Source organism: Puma concolor, chromosome D4, assembly GCF_028749965.1.
Source record: "Puma concolor isolate L17-30 chromosome D4, mPumCon1.1.hap2, whole genome shotgun sequence".
Classification (NCBI taxonomy): Eukaryota; Metazoa; Chordata; class Mammalia; order Carnivora; family Felidae; genus Puma; species Puma concolor.
The window spans coordinates 56,576,241-56,590,283 of record NC_141679.1 but is presented as its reverse complement, the minus strand read 5'-3'; the positions used below and the strand labels follow the sequence as shown (position 1 = coordinate 56,590,283).

The 14,043-nt window shown below is 40.8% G+C and overlaps 1 protein-coding gene across 6 annotated transcripts in view; it reads left to right on the top strand.

The window, feature by feature from the left end:
- Nucleotides 1-1,710: 1,710 nt before the first annotated feature.
- UBAP2 (ubiquitin associated protein 2) overlaps nt 1,711-14,043 on the top strand; it is a 110,574-nt gene continuing 98,241 nt past the window's right edge. For 5 of the 6 annotated variants that reach the window (XM_086683381.1, XM_086683380.1, XM_086683379.1 and 2 more), the window contains exon 1: nt 1,711-1,841. The gene's annotated coding sequence lies outside the window, so the exon portion shown is untranslated. The remainder of the gene's footprint in view (nt 1,842-14,043) is intronic. The other variant, XM_086683385.1, reaches the window with a different exon arrangement.

Below are 14,043 nucleotides of genomic sequence, written 5' to 3'. Positions count from 1 at the left end.
TAAGGTACATCTACACATGAATGGTCATGATAATAAGTTTTATTTGTTTTAGCCTGAGCATTCTTTGACAATTCAGATAAATAACAAAGGCTTCTCTTGAATTGAGCAGGACTATTAAGGTTTCAATTGTTATTCATCAATTTAACCAAAACAGTCTATTAGTAACTAGCATGTTAGTAAATACTACAGTGCCCTGCACAAAGATCAGTATATGCTAATTTCCTTCCCACCTTACTTTTATATCTGTTGTGCCCAAAGGGTACATACCAGGTGTGAAAATAATTACTACTGATTATTGAGGGTTTACATGCCAAACAGGTACTTTACTTGATCTCATTTAATTTTCACCACGTGGTGAAGTGGTGTTATCACAAAGGAAAGCACAAATTAATGTAGGACCTGCTGTATTCCAAAGTCCATGTACCTAACTTGCCTGGGATACTGCCTTTGAGGATCAAATAGGTCAGTCAACGAGCAAATACTTTAAAACACTATGCTACAAGTATAAAGCATTATCCCCCTTGTGCTTAATTCTTGGAGTTAGATCTTTTTGAGAGGAAGGGGTTATTCATTGCTTGGAGACAGAAAATGTGGTTTGAGTCTCTTCAGCCAGAAACACCTGAACCTCTAAGCCTTTTTCTTTCTCCTTCCTTCCTTTTTCTCTTTCTTGCTTTCTTTTTCTTTCTTTCTGAACCTCTAAGCCTTTCTTTTCTTTCTTTCTTCCTTTTTTTTTTTTTTTTAAGTATTTTAATCTTAAAATAATTTCTACACCCAACCTGGGACTTCAATTCACAACCCCAAGATCAAGAGTCGCATGCTCTACCAAGTGAGCCAGACAGGAAGTCCTCTAAGCCTTTCTTTACCAGCTGCAATCCCTACTTCAAAGTGTTGATCATAAGATTTAGTAAAAATGGTTGTATAGACCACTGACATGAAGTAAGCGATCAATAAACATTACTTAATTTACGTAGAAGGAGCTTCGTACTGCAGAATTCCACCCTCGCATTTAACAAAATATTATCCACGAAGCCCTCCCGCTCTGTTAAAGTTCCTTTTGAAGCTTCCTCCACCACGGGTGTACCTTAGCTAGCCGTTGGCGTTTTCCCGCGCAGGGGGCGGGGCGGAGCGCAAGCCCGGGAACGTGGTAGTGGAACCCCACCCCCCCAGCCGGGACTACATCTCCCAGCAGGAACCACGCTCAGCTACCTGGCAAGCGGAGCCGACTGGTGTTAGTCTCGGAAGCCAGCGCTGACCGTTTCCCGCCTCCACCTTCCCTCAGCACTAAGTCATAAACGCATGGTCTTTGAACTCGCGAGGGAAACGGGGCGGTGGCGAATATCTCTGCTGTGCGGAGGTCTAGGAAGAGTATTCCCAGGGTTTGGGGAGTTAGGCCTGCTTTGAGTGGTTGGCCCACATCACGTGATGGGAGGAAGGCGGTCGCAGGGGAGCGACTCCTGGTGTCTTGTGAGATCATCACACCGCGACTACACGCTGCAGTTGTTGGCATCTTGGGTGCGGTATGTAGTACCCTCCTGACAACTCCGAGTACGATACATCCTATAAAATTTCCCTTATTCCTTCCCGTGCCTGCCTCCGCCGCGGCGCTGTTGGCCTCTCCTACTAGGCTTGGGGGAGGCTAGGCGAAGCAACGCGCTCTGTGGGCGGGCTGATGAGCGGCGCGCTAGCTACGTGTGGTGGCTCCTCCTTCCCCCGTGACGCGGAGGTCACGTGACGGGCCGGGCCGCCTCTGCCGCCGCCGCCGCTTTGTAAGAGGCACATTGGCAGGTAACGAGCGGCGGTGGCGGCGGCAGCTGGTCCCGAGTCCAGCGAGAACAGCAGCGGTAATTGGCACCCTCTTTTTCCTTCCCTGTTCCAGAGCCCTGAGCGTGGCAGCGTGCGCTCTCTCGTCCTGGTTCAGCTCTTCTTTCTCCTAACCCTCTTCGTACTGCCCCAGCTCCCACTCATGAAGACCGGGCCAAGCTTCCCTCGCCAGCTTCTTGCGTCCTCAGTATGCCCAGGCCCGGACGCCTTCCTTCCTTCTCGCCCGTGGTCGTCCAGTGCTTCTTCCTGCCTACCCCTGTCCTAGTCGGCCTGGCCCCACCCAACCCCAGGGGGCGCCTTCCCCTCCCCCCCTTCGGGTTTCTGCCCTGGAGGGTGTGGTTTTTCTCCCACCTCTCCCTCCCTGCCTGTCCGCTGGAGCTCCCGCTCAATGCTGATGGTCCCCATCCTGACCACAGACCACCTTTCCGTTTTCACGCCTGTCACTAGTCTTGGGACTAGACGTCTTAAACCCCAACTTCTGCGCTCTGTAGCCTTTCCCGGCATACTCGGAGGGATAGTTAGGTTCTACCCTTTTTCGTTCTGGAAGGTTTTGGTGTTAGACTCTGGGGACTCAGTTTTCCTCCTCAGTCTCGGTTCCTCTAGCCTGGTTGTATCAGAGTTTTTTTTTTTTTTTTTTTTAATGTAGTTTTGAGAACGCATTGTAAACTGAAGCTTTATTGTAGTACGTATTTAAAATGTTATTCTTTCTTTAGTGTGTTATATCTGTCTTCTTTGCCTCTGAATCACTTTTCCCACTTGGCTTTTCCACCTTTTCCCCTCGGTTTTCAATCTGATTATTTGCCCGGGCATCTCAAGACCTACCACTCTGGTCTCATATTCTGTTCTCTGTAGGAGTTAATCCTGTCATCATTCCTGTTATTTCCTGTTTGAAATAATCTTGTAGTTTACTACTTCCTCTGTTGGATATTGGTTTATACTTCTATTTGATGTATATGGTCTGTCAGTATTCAGGCTTATTGTCTTTAGCCCCTGTGTGTCCTAACAGTTGAGAGCTTTTGAAGGTCTTTATAAGGTATCCAAACATCTTTTATTTGAAGGGCATATACAATTAACTTGGGTGAACCCAGGCCTTTTTTATTTTCTCTTCAATTATGGTATACCTCTTTAAACCAAGAGTTATGTCAGTAGTTAGTGTGTTCCTCACTTTTTGTCACGAATTGTATATACTAATTTTTAGTGTCAGTTTGTCTAATGGAGATGGAAGGAAGCTCTCCTGTATCCTAGGTGTTAGGTGCCTAGATTGGGATGATACCTATCTGTTTCAGGAAGGGGAATAAATTCCCCTCTATGGAGACGATAGAGTTGTCCTGTCCACCAATATCTCTTACCTGCCTGCAGGGCTCAAGCTATCATCCTCCCATTGCTGTGAACACTTCTCTTATTAGGCAGAAGTGATTAGTTTCCCACACTACTCTTCTGCTTACTTCCCATATGTTCCATCTGATTTTTGTTTTTTATGCCTAGTTCACATGTGTGATGAAAATTTCCCCCGCCACTGTCCTGCTTGTTTTCCACAGCTGTGATTTTCATTGTTTGCTTCCTTGTTGCTTCTGACCCTCACAAATTAATTCGGGGGGGGGGGGGTTCTGTTACAATTGAAATATGGCTGGAAGTGGTGGCATAGCGATGAGGCCATGGGAAAAGGTTGTGGTAATTGCCTCTCCTGCCTATTTCCTGCCGTTCTGGTTTCCTCTGGCCTCTGTCTTTAAATGTGGGCTGGACCGGCAGCAGTCACATGGAGCTGCCTTAGAACAAGGCTAGAACAACAATAACAACTCTGCTTCCCTTTCCTGGTAACTGATGCAGCCTGTGCAGTGCTCAACAGCGGTGTCAGTGTTAGTGACTTATTGTTGAGGGAGAAATGGTAGGAGAACATGGAGAAGAATGGGTTAATTTCAATATGCCTTATGCCCTGTGGGTTAATTATAGTGGGAACTGGTTGCTTTCTCTACTCCTTTAATCATATACTGTATGTAGAGGGTATAAACCAATCTTGAAGTTTTGAACTGGTCTGAAGTGGAGCGTTTTCTTTGAAAGTATTAGTCTTCAAGTATTGATCCTCCAGTCTTTTTTAAAAATGATTAAGTTTTTGTTGTTATTAGGCACTTTTTTTTGGTGTAAGCAAATGCCTGCTCAAAAGGAGCCTCCATGAATTCACAGACTGTGAAGTTCCTGTTAAATCTGTCTTATTTTATTAATCTTTACGAGGTCAGCAAATACCCGTTAGCCCTTAATTAATTTGAGTAAATGGAATGCCCTTTAAAAGTGGGGCGTATTGTACTGGTGGTGTTGACTGGTAAGATGGTGTGGATCACTGATAGGTCTTGGAAGCAGTTGTCTCCCCCTACCTCTGCCCCAAAGGAGATTGGAGATGTAACTTGAAGGAAGGCAAAGAGAGGGAAGACTGACAGGGAATATCAACCATATAAGCCTGTAGCTGGTTTTGAAATAATTTTGACCCAACTGTCGAATATTTAGGAATGAAATCCTTTTTTTCATTCTAAAGTCCAAGAATCAAATTTAACAGGTTTGTTTTTACAGATACACAGACTGCATATATTGATATTTTCTACCGTGGTTTTTTTTTTTTGAGATTTCTTTAGTGTTTCTCTCAAAGATGCTGCATGTCCTGTATTTTTTCTTATATATGTATATTTAAAACATTGTTTTAATGTTTATTTTGAGAGAGAGAGATCATGCACACAAGTGAGGGAGGGGCAGAGAGAGAGAGAGAGAGAGAGAGGAGAGAGAGAATCCCAAGCAGGCTCTGCGCTGTCAGCACAGAACCCCATGCAGGGCTTGATCTCACAAATCCTGAGATATTATCTGACCAATACCAAGAGTTGGAAGCTTAACTGATTGAGACACTCAGGCGCCCCTTATATATTGTATTTTTTAATTTGAGAGAGTTGGGGAGGGGTAGAGAGAGATTTTTATTAATTTGAGAGAGCAGTGCACGTACGAGAGAGCAGGGAGGTCAGAGAGAGAGAGGGACTGAGAGAATCCCAAGCAGGCTCCATGCTCGAGCCTCTGACTTTGGCTCAGGTCGTGGTTCATGAGGTTGAACCCTGCATCAGGCTTGCTGCTGTCAGCACAGAGCCCACTTTGGATCCTTACCCCCTCCCCCCAGTCTCTGTCCCTCCCCAGTTCATGCTCTCTCTCAAAAATAAATTAACATAAAAAAAAAAAAAAGAGTAGGACACTTAGCCAGTTGAGCCACCCTGGAGCCCATGTCCTGGATTTTTTTTTAAAGAAAGTAAATTAGGGATGCCTGGCTGGCTCAGTTGGTGGAGTATGCCACTCTTGATCTCGGGATTGGGAGTTTAAGCCCCATGGAGTTAATTTATGAAACCGGACTTGGATAAAGGAGTAGGTGTTTCATTTAAAACTACATGGGGTTCTTTGAAAAGTTGTTAGGAATATGTAGCTCTGTTTTTCTTCATTTGGAATATGAAAAGTAATGGAACATATATTTGATTGGGTCTCAAACTTAAAATTCATTTTAAAGATTTTTAAGGATTTAAAGAGGAGGGAATTTCATTTGGATTTAGTTCCAAGCTTACTGTTGCTGTAACTTTGTTTCTTGCTATTGGTGTAGTGTTATTAACTTGTTTTTAAGTAAAATATCACATAGGAACTATCTCATTTAAAGTTATAGTGTATGCACACAGTCCAATAATACTTAACAATGTTACTCTTTACTGATTTTTTTTACATGTAGTCTTAATTTTCTGATCAGATCAGTCCTAGATATTGTGTGAAGACTTTCGGAAGCTCGGAGTTGCTTCTTGTTGATGGTGTTTTTCTCCCTGTGTCTTTTAATTCTCTCCACTCCCTTTTATCTCTCTTCCCTGTGTTTTCTCTCCATTTTATTTTTTCTGCCTCCTTGTGCCCTTTCATCCCCATACAAAAACACTCTGAACACTCAGTCTCAACTGAGGAGGTTGTAGGCCTTCTGACTGACTGTTCTTGGCACCATAACATGCTGCTTTCCAGGTTAGGCAGATGAAAACCTAAAATATCTTCACAACCTCATGGGCTTGGGCAAGGTGTATAGTGCTACCTGTATTGTGTGTCTACCTGGCTGGAATGTGTGCTCTTTGAAGTGTGGGATTTTTCATTTGATAACGGTGTTTAGCATTGCCAAATCATTAAACAAGAGAGTAAAGTGGGCTTAAAAAAATACAGGTTTAGCTGAAACAGGGTTTAGGAAAAGACTAGCTTTAGGATTGATTTGATAAGCCTAATATTACATAATTTTTAGACCCAAATTAATTTTTGTTCCTCCTCTTTTCTCAAAATTTCATCTTACAGAATGTTTCAGGATCAGACTAAGAAAATACATTTTAGAAAATTTGAGAAAATTAAAAGATAAAAATTATGGGGCGCCTGGCTGACTCAGTTGGAAGAGCATGCAACTCTTGATCTCAGAGTTGTGAGCCTCATGTTGGGTGCAGATTACTTAAAAAAAAAAAGATAAAAAGGACTTAATCATGGTTTAACATTTCATTATAAATCCTTTTTTTATGTTAAGTAATACATACTTAAAGTGGAATAATGCTTTTTAAATATTTTTATTTTTAATTTTTAAAAATTTTATTTATTTCTGAGGGGAGTGAGGGGCAGAGAGGGAGATATAGAATCAGAAGCAGGCTCCACACTCTGACCTGTCAGCACAGAGTCTGACAGAGTCTAACTCACAAATCGTGAGATTATGACCTGAGCCAAAGTTGGACACTCAACCAACTGAGCCATCTAGGTGCCCCTAAAAAATATTTTTATTTATATTTGAGAGAAAAATTGTGAGCAGCGAAGTGGCAGAGAGAGAGGGAGAAAGAATCCCAAGCAGGCTCCCCACTGTCAGGATAGAGCCTGAACCATGAGATTATGACCTGAGCCTAAATCAAGAGTTGGAAGCTTAACTGAGTCACCCAGGTGCCCCTGGAATAATACTTTTATACTTAATGATTTTTATTGAGAAATAAAAGATACATATTGGGCAAGGTATATGAGATATAAAAACACATGTAGAGTTTTCAAAAACAAAAATAAAATGACTACTCATGAAATAGAGCATTGTTACCTGAAAGCCTGTCATCTCCCAAGGCATTCCTTTCCCTCTTTCCCAGAGGTATCCATTATCCTACTTTGTTGTTTATTTTTTAGAATAATTTTTATTCCATATAACCCATAACTAATACATGGTCTATTGTTGCCCATTTTCAAGCTTGCTTCATTCATTCATTCATTCATTCATTCATTCATTCATTCATAGTAAACTATACCCCCTGACATGGGGCTTGAACTCAGGACCCTGAGATCGAGTGTCCCATGCTCTACCAACTGAGCCAGTCAGGTGTCTCATCAATCTTGAGTTAAGTGGAATTTATGAGATTCTGATACTTTTTCTCTTACATGTTTTAGATTCATTCATATTGGTTTTTACCAATTTGATAATTTTCAGTAGTATGGTACTCCACTGTAAGAATGTGCCACATCTGGGGGTCCTGGGTGACTGAGTGAGTTAAGTGTCAGACTCTTGATTTCGGGTTCAGGCCATGATACCACATTTCCTGAGATCAAGCCTGAAGCCCAGCCTTGGGCTCTGCCCTGATTGTGGCCAGTCTGCTTAGGGCTCTCTCTCTCCCTCTCTGCCCCTCCCTTGCTGGCTCTAGTCTCTCAAAATAAATAAGTAAACATGAAAAAAAAAAAAAAGGATATGCCACATCTTACTCTATTGTGATGAATGTTTGTGTCATTTCCATTTTTTTATGATTAGAAATTTTACTTCTCTCTATGTGAACATTTGTACAAGCCAACCCTCCCCCTAAAATAAACAGATTTCTCAAGACTGTAATTGGGAGTGGAGTTTTGGGTTGTGTGGAGTATGTGTAACTTTACTAGGTGATCTCAAACTGTGTTGTATGGTCATTTTTTATTAGGCTCTACACCTGAACTACAGAACACAGAAAATTGTGTGATTATTTTTTCAGTTCTCTTGAGGATGTTAAACATCTGATGCCAAGAAACCTCAGGAAGATGCTTAATGCATACATATAATGGATATCTTAGATATCAGAATTTAGTTCCCAAGACTGAATTGATAAGAATTCCACATCCTTACTTACATTTGATACTGCTTTAATTTTTAAATGCGTTAGGCAATTCTAGTGGTATGTTTTAGATACATCTTTTATGACCATCACACAGCTGGATTTTGCTTTGCTAATATATCCTGCAGATTTCTCTTTTAACTGGAGTGTGGGAACTGTCAATGTTAATTATAATTGAGGATATTTTGTATATATTTCTGCCATCAAAGTCTTCTACATGCCTGGTCGTTACTGTTTTTCTGACCTTTTTGTAGTTTTCATTCTTCTGTTTGGTTTCCTTCAGCCTTTTTTTTTTTTTTTAAAGTTTATTTATTTATTTTGAGAGAGACAGCATGAGTCGGGGAGGGCCAGAGAGAGAGGGGGAGGCTGAGAATCCCAAGCAGTGGGGCCCGACATGGGACTTGAGCCCACAAAACCCTGAGATTATGACCTGAGGTGAGAGAGCACGAGTTGGGGAGTGGCAGAGAGAGAGAGAGAGGCACAGAATCCGAAGCAGGCTCCAGGCTCTGAGCTGTCAGCACAAGCCCTATGTGGGGCTTGAACTCACAAACTGAGAGGTCACTACCTGAGCTGAAGTTGGACGCCCAACCAACTGAGCCACCCAGGCGCCCCAGAGCATAGTATACCTTTGACTTGGAGTCAGTACTTAATATTTTGCTACATTGACTTTTTTCTCTACCTTGTACATCTTTTGAGGCTGATTTGAAAGTAAGGTGAAACATCATGACGTTTATGCTTGAGTATTTCCTAAGCAAGTGTCTCTTTCTCTTTTTCAATGTTTACTTCTTTAAGTTTATTTATTTTGGGGGGGGAGGGGCAGAGAGAAATCCCAAGCAGGTGCTGTGTTGGCAGCATGGGGAGCTCACGAACCATGAGATCATGACTTGAGCCAAGATGAAGAATCGAACGCTTAACCGACTGAGCCACCCAGATGCCCCAAGTATTTATTTATTTTTGAGAAAGAAAGTGCATGCGCAGGGCAGGGGCAGAGAGACAGGGAGACAGGATCCAAAGCGGGCTCTGCTCTAACCAGTACAGAGCCGAATGTGGGGCTCCAACTCACAAACTGAGATCATGACCAGAGTTTAACGCTTAACTGAGCCACCCAGGTGCCCCTCCTAAGCAAATATCTCTTTACAATAAAGAGCTTCTCTTACAAATAATCATAGTAACATAATCATACCTAGGAAATGAATATTTAATATATATAAAGAGTAATCTAATAATATCTGATAAAAATTCATATTTAGATTTCCCAGTTCACAAAATCTTTTCTAACTCAGTTTTTGCTTTACCCTATATATGTATTGAAGTAGAATGATGACAATCCACTTAAGCAATTATTTTGTTCATTATCAGGCATAATGGCCAGTCACATCTGATAAGCAAGATAACTACTGTTACTTAGGTTAGATAATTCTTTTGTTTTTATTTTTTATTTTTTTAAGGAAAGGTTTATTTTTAGAGCGTGAGTGCGGGTGGGAGAGGGGCACAGGAAGAGAATCTTTTTTTTTAATATTTATTTTTGAGAGTGCATGAGCACGAGTGGGGGAGGGGCAGAGAGAGAAGAGGATAAAGGATTCAGAAGAGGGCTCTTCACTGATAGCCGAATGTGGGGCTGAACTCATGAACCCTGAGATTGTGACCTGAGCCGAAGTCAGATGCTCAGCCAACTGAGCCACTCAGGCGCCCCTTGGGAGAGAAAGAATCTTAAGCAGGCTTGGTGCCCAGCCCCCGCCTGCCTCAGGGCTTGATACCATGACCCAGGGATCATGACCTGAGCCAAAATCAAGAGTTGGGCATTCAATGGACTGAGTCACCCAGGCGCCCCTAGTTTAGATAATTCTTGCTAGTGTTAAGTAAATTGCAATTTATTGTAGGATAAGTGTAACTTTCTTGGGCTGATAGACTAAAAATGTTCTATGTATCTTGCTAATCTGTGCAGACTTCAGATTTTTTGAAACAGTGATGAAAAGTCTTCTTGATGCGTGGGAATAAGGGTAAATGCTTACATAAATAAAAACTTTAGATAGTAAATTCTTACAGCATTTTACTTCTGTGAAATGCTCAGAATGTAGGTTAACCCAGATTAGGCCTGAGTAATAGTTTTTGTTGCTGTTAATGATATGTGCTACTATACAGGTTTTCACTTAGATTGAATGTTGCTACTTGTCAGCAACTGTTAAGTGTTGGGGATACAGAAGAATAATGCACTGTTCCTGTTTTCTAGGTGCTTGCATTCTGATGGGAAGACTGAAATAGAACAATGCAGTTAGGAGCCAGAATCCTTTTGGGAGTGACAGGAAAGCATTGTCATTTGAGTCTGGATATTAGGCTTCCTTGAACCAGTGGGAAACAGAGCCTTATTTTTCCTGTATTCTTCCTATAGGATCAATAGTAGACAAATTCCTATAGTTATAATTGTCTCTTTTGTTAAGACATTTAGAATTTTAGGGGCATCTGCCTGGCTCAGTTGATGGAGCTTGCCACTCTTGATCTCAGGGTTGTGAATTCGAGCCCCACGCTGAGTGTAGAGATTACATTGAAAAAAATCTTTGAAATGTAAAAAAAAAAAAAAAAAACTGAGAATTTAATGTTTATAATTCAGTTTTATTATAATTTGCTATTTTGATTACTATGTTATTGCATCTTTTGTTTGGCCTTGATTGGTAGTTTATTTGCAGCAGCTAGTAAAGGAAATTTAAGTTACTCTGTTTGTTAAATTTATTAATTTTTTTTATTTTTAAGTAATCTCTACACCCAGTATATGGGGCTCAAACTCACAACCACAAGATCAAAAGTCTCACGCTCTATGGACTTAGCCAGCCAGGTGCCGCAAGAGAGACTAAGTTATTTTTGATATAAGTTAGTCACATTAGACATTTTCTTTGGGTTCGCTTTTCATAGTAACTTACTGAATGTTTAAGTTTTTCCCTCAAGATTTCATTTTATTGTGATTAAAAGTTTCTTGGTATATCAATGAGTTGATGAAACCCTTCTTTGAATTGCTGGAGACCATATGACCTCTTCAGAATTCTTAGCTCTGGTACTTCAGTTTATTTACTATCTTTTTAATTCCTTGTGATTGGGAGTACTAAGGTAATGGTGGGAGAATACCCCTGTATATTACAGAACAATCCAGATGGTGGTTACAGCAATAAAAACCTTGTTAATATAGGCCATTTACAATTATTTACCATAGAAGAGTTTTTAAATTTATTTTTAATTTTTTTTAGTGTTTATTTTTTAGAGATGTAGACTGCAAGCAGGGGAGGGGCAGAGAGAGAGAGCGAGAGACAGAATTGGAAGCGGGGCTCCAACTCACGAACCGTGAGATCATGACCTGAGCCAAAGTCAGACACTTAACCAACTGAGCCACCCAGGCACCCCAAGTCTTTTTTTTTTTTTTTTTTAAGGCATTTTGAGCTGTTTAATTGTTCTAATGTTTATCGTGCTTTACCAAAAGATCCCAGCTGTAATGGGATATATAGCATACCATGAACCAGTTCATATACTCTGACAATCTAGCGATCTGTGGGAGAAAGAAATGACCAGTGTCGCAAAGGGTTTTATTGGAGTGATAGTTGGCCTGCAGTGATAGTTGTGCAGTTGGTAAATACTAAAAGTCATTGAATTTTACACTTAAAAATGGTGAACTTTATGATATTTTCTATAACTCAGTAAAATTATTTGAATAGTTTTGAATAAATAGGCAGTATTTTGAAATTAAATCAGAAACAGAAGTGGCCAAAGTACATTAATAATATAGTTATTATTTATGGTAGCTATTAGGATCTAGACTAAGCATTTGAGGTACATTATTTTGTTTGGTGCTCCTTCCAGGTTTGAGAAAGAGTAAAGTACTGGGTCAAGGTTACTTAATCATGTAATTTGTAGAGTGCAGGTCTGTGTGACTTCCAAATCTTAATCACAAATACTGTACTACTGTACCTGTCTGAAATAATGCTCTCAGGGAATGTAGCCAAGTGCTAGATGATGAGTCAGTGTCCACATTTGTGGTGCATAAACCTGGGGTTTTGCACTGGATGGGGAATAAGAGGATGAAGATGTAGGTGTGGTCCTTGAACTCCTGAGTCTGGTTCCGCTAGGCTCCATTTCACTTTTATCTATTTATTTACTTATCTAATTAATTATGTAAGCTTTATGCGCAGCATGGGGCTTGAACTCACATCCCCAAGATCAAGCATCATATACTCTACCAACTGAGCTAGCCAGGTGCCCCACTTCTGTTTTTATATGTTGGCGTTTAGTGAGATGTTTAGATTTGATTTCTGTAGTTTAAAACTGCCTTTGCTTTCATTTTTCATTCTGATTTTACTAGCTGTTCTAATCAGCAAGGTGAGCTGATCTCTAAGCCCTCTGCCAATTTTAGGTGCATTCTAGGAGGAGGTCAGGCACATAACACTGAGAAGTGGCAATTGATAGCACACTGTTAGAACAGTTGGAAGAAAGCCATGTGGTTGCATGAAAATTACACTTAAGAACTCAAACTGCTGTCAAGTAGGGCTGTTTAATATATTGTTAAGTGGCCCTAAAATGCTGTGGAGTTGTGGACATCGAGTAGAGAGTAATTGCTGTTTATGCTGAGGGACAGAAAATAAGAAAATGGGGGGATATGCCCGGTATGATGTTGAGAAACCATGCCAATGGAAGGTGGAGGCAAAAAAGTAGGTGCAATTTGGGAGAATTGCAAGGCCATTTTGACCAAAGTGTATGGATCAGAAAGGAATAAAGAGCTTGTATTTTATCAAGGAGTTGATTTGTGAACAGAAGATGATGGATTTTAGTGGTATTCTGAAAGATGAAACCGATCACTGTGTAATCAGTTTTACCGTTAAGCTAGTTCAGACAGGTAAATAAGGGTATGAAGTTTCAGTGAACCAGGAGGCAGTTATTGATATTATCGTTGATAAAGGTATCTTGTAACTGCTGGGTTATGTATGTAACACTGACATCAAAACTAGTACTAGACTGAGCTACCTAAGACAGGAGGAGGCTTTAAATACAAACAATGACCCTTAATTCAGGTATCTATACTAAGTTGATGGCAGAATTGTAAAGGAAGGTATAGATATAGGCCTTAAAGAAATGGTGGCGTTAAAAGAATGGTTTAAAGGTTTTGAGCTCTGCAGTCCATTGGGTGTCCGACTTCGGCTCGGGTCATGATCTCGCGGCTTGTGAGTTGGAGCCCCGCATTGGGCTCTGTGCTGACAGCTCAGAGCCTGGAGTCTGTCTCCCTCTCTCTCTGCTCCTCCTCTGTTCGTTCTCTCCCCCCCCCCCTTAAAAATGAATAAACATTGACAAAAATTAAAAAGTTTTGAGCTCTGGAACACTGAAAAATATTGGTCACTTGGAAAATTGTGCAAGTCTTCGAATGAGATGCATTTGGATGAATTTCTTTATAGGTTAGATACCTAGTAGGCAGTTAGATGTGGGCTGAATCTTTGGAGAGACCTGAGGTCTTTTGCTTTGAAGTTGGAGGTAATTATTGATGCTAGTAGAGCATAAAATTTCTGTGGGAAGGGAGAGTGTGCTCAAGAATTGAAATTTTTTACATGTCAGGGCTCGGGGAAGGATGTGATGCTGCTGAGGATTTGAGGGGGAAAAAAAAAGAACCAGGATGTGGTGTCTGAAAAGCCACAGGAGTAAAATTATGAAATGTGTTGAATGCCAGAGACCGGTGAAAGAATGAGAATAGAAAAAAGATTTGACAGTTAATTCAGTGGTGACCTGGGAAATAGCATTTTTCTTAATGTTGGAGTAATAGAGTGATAGAAACCAGACTACAAGTTAAGGAGATGTTTGGTGAGGAACTGGAGTCAGTTAGTGTGTATCCTTTTTGAGATACACAGTTTAAGTAGTCATTGCTTACCTAGTAGAACATGCAGTTTCCCACAGTGTTGGAGGGTAATTTTTGTAACCCTTTGTTCTTGAGATTAATGTGGATGTGGAGAATAGTTGAGCCGGTTTTTAAACACATACTTGTCAGAAGGAAAAAGGTAGGGAATACTTTCTCAATAGTAGTGGTAGGAGATTTCCTTATTAAGGAATTTTATTTTTGGTATAT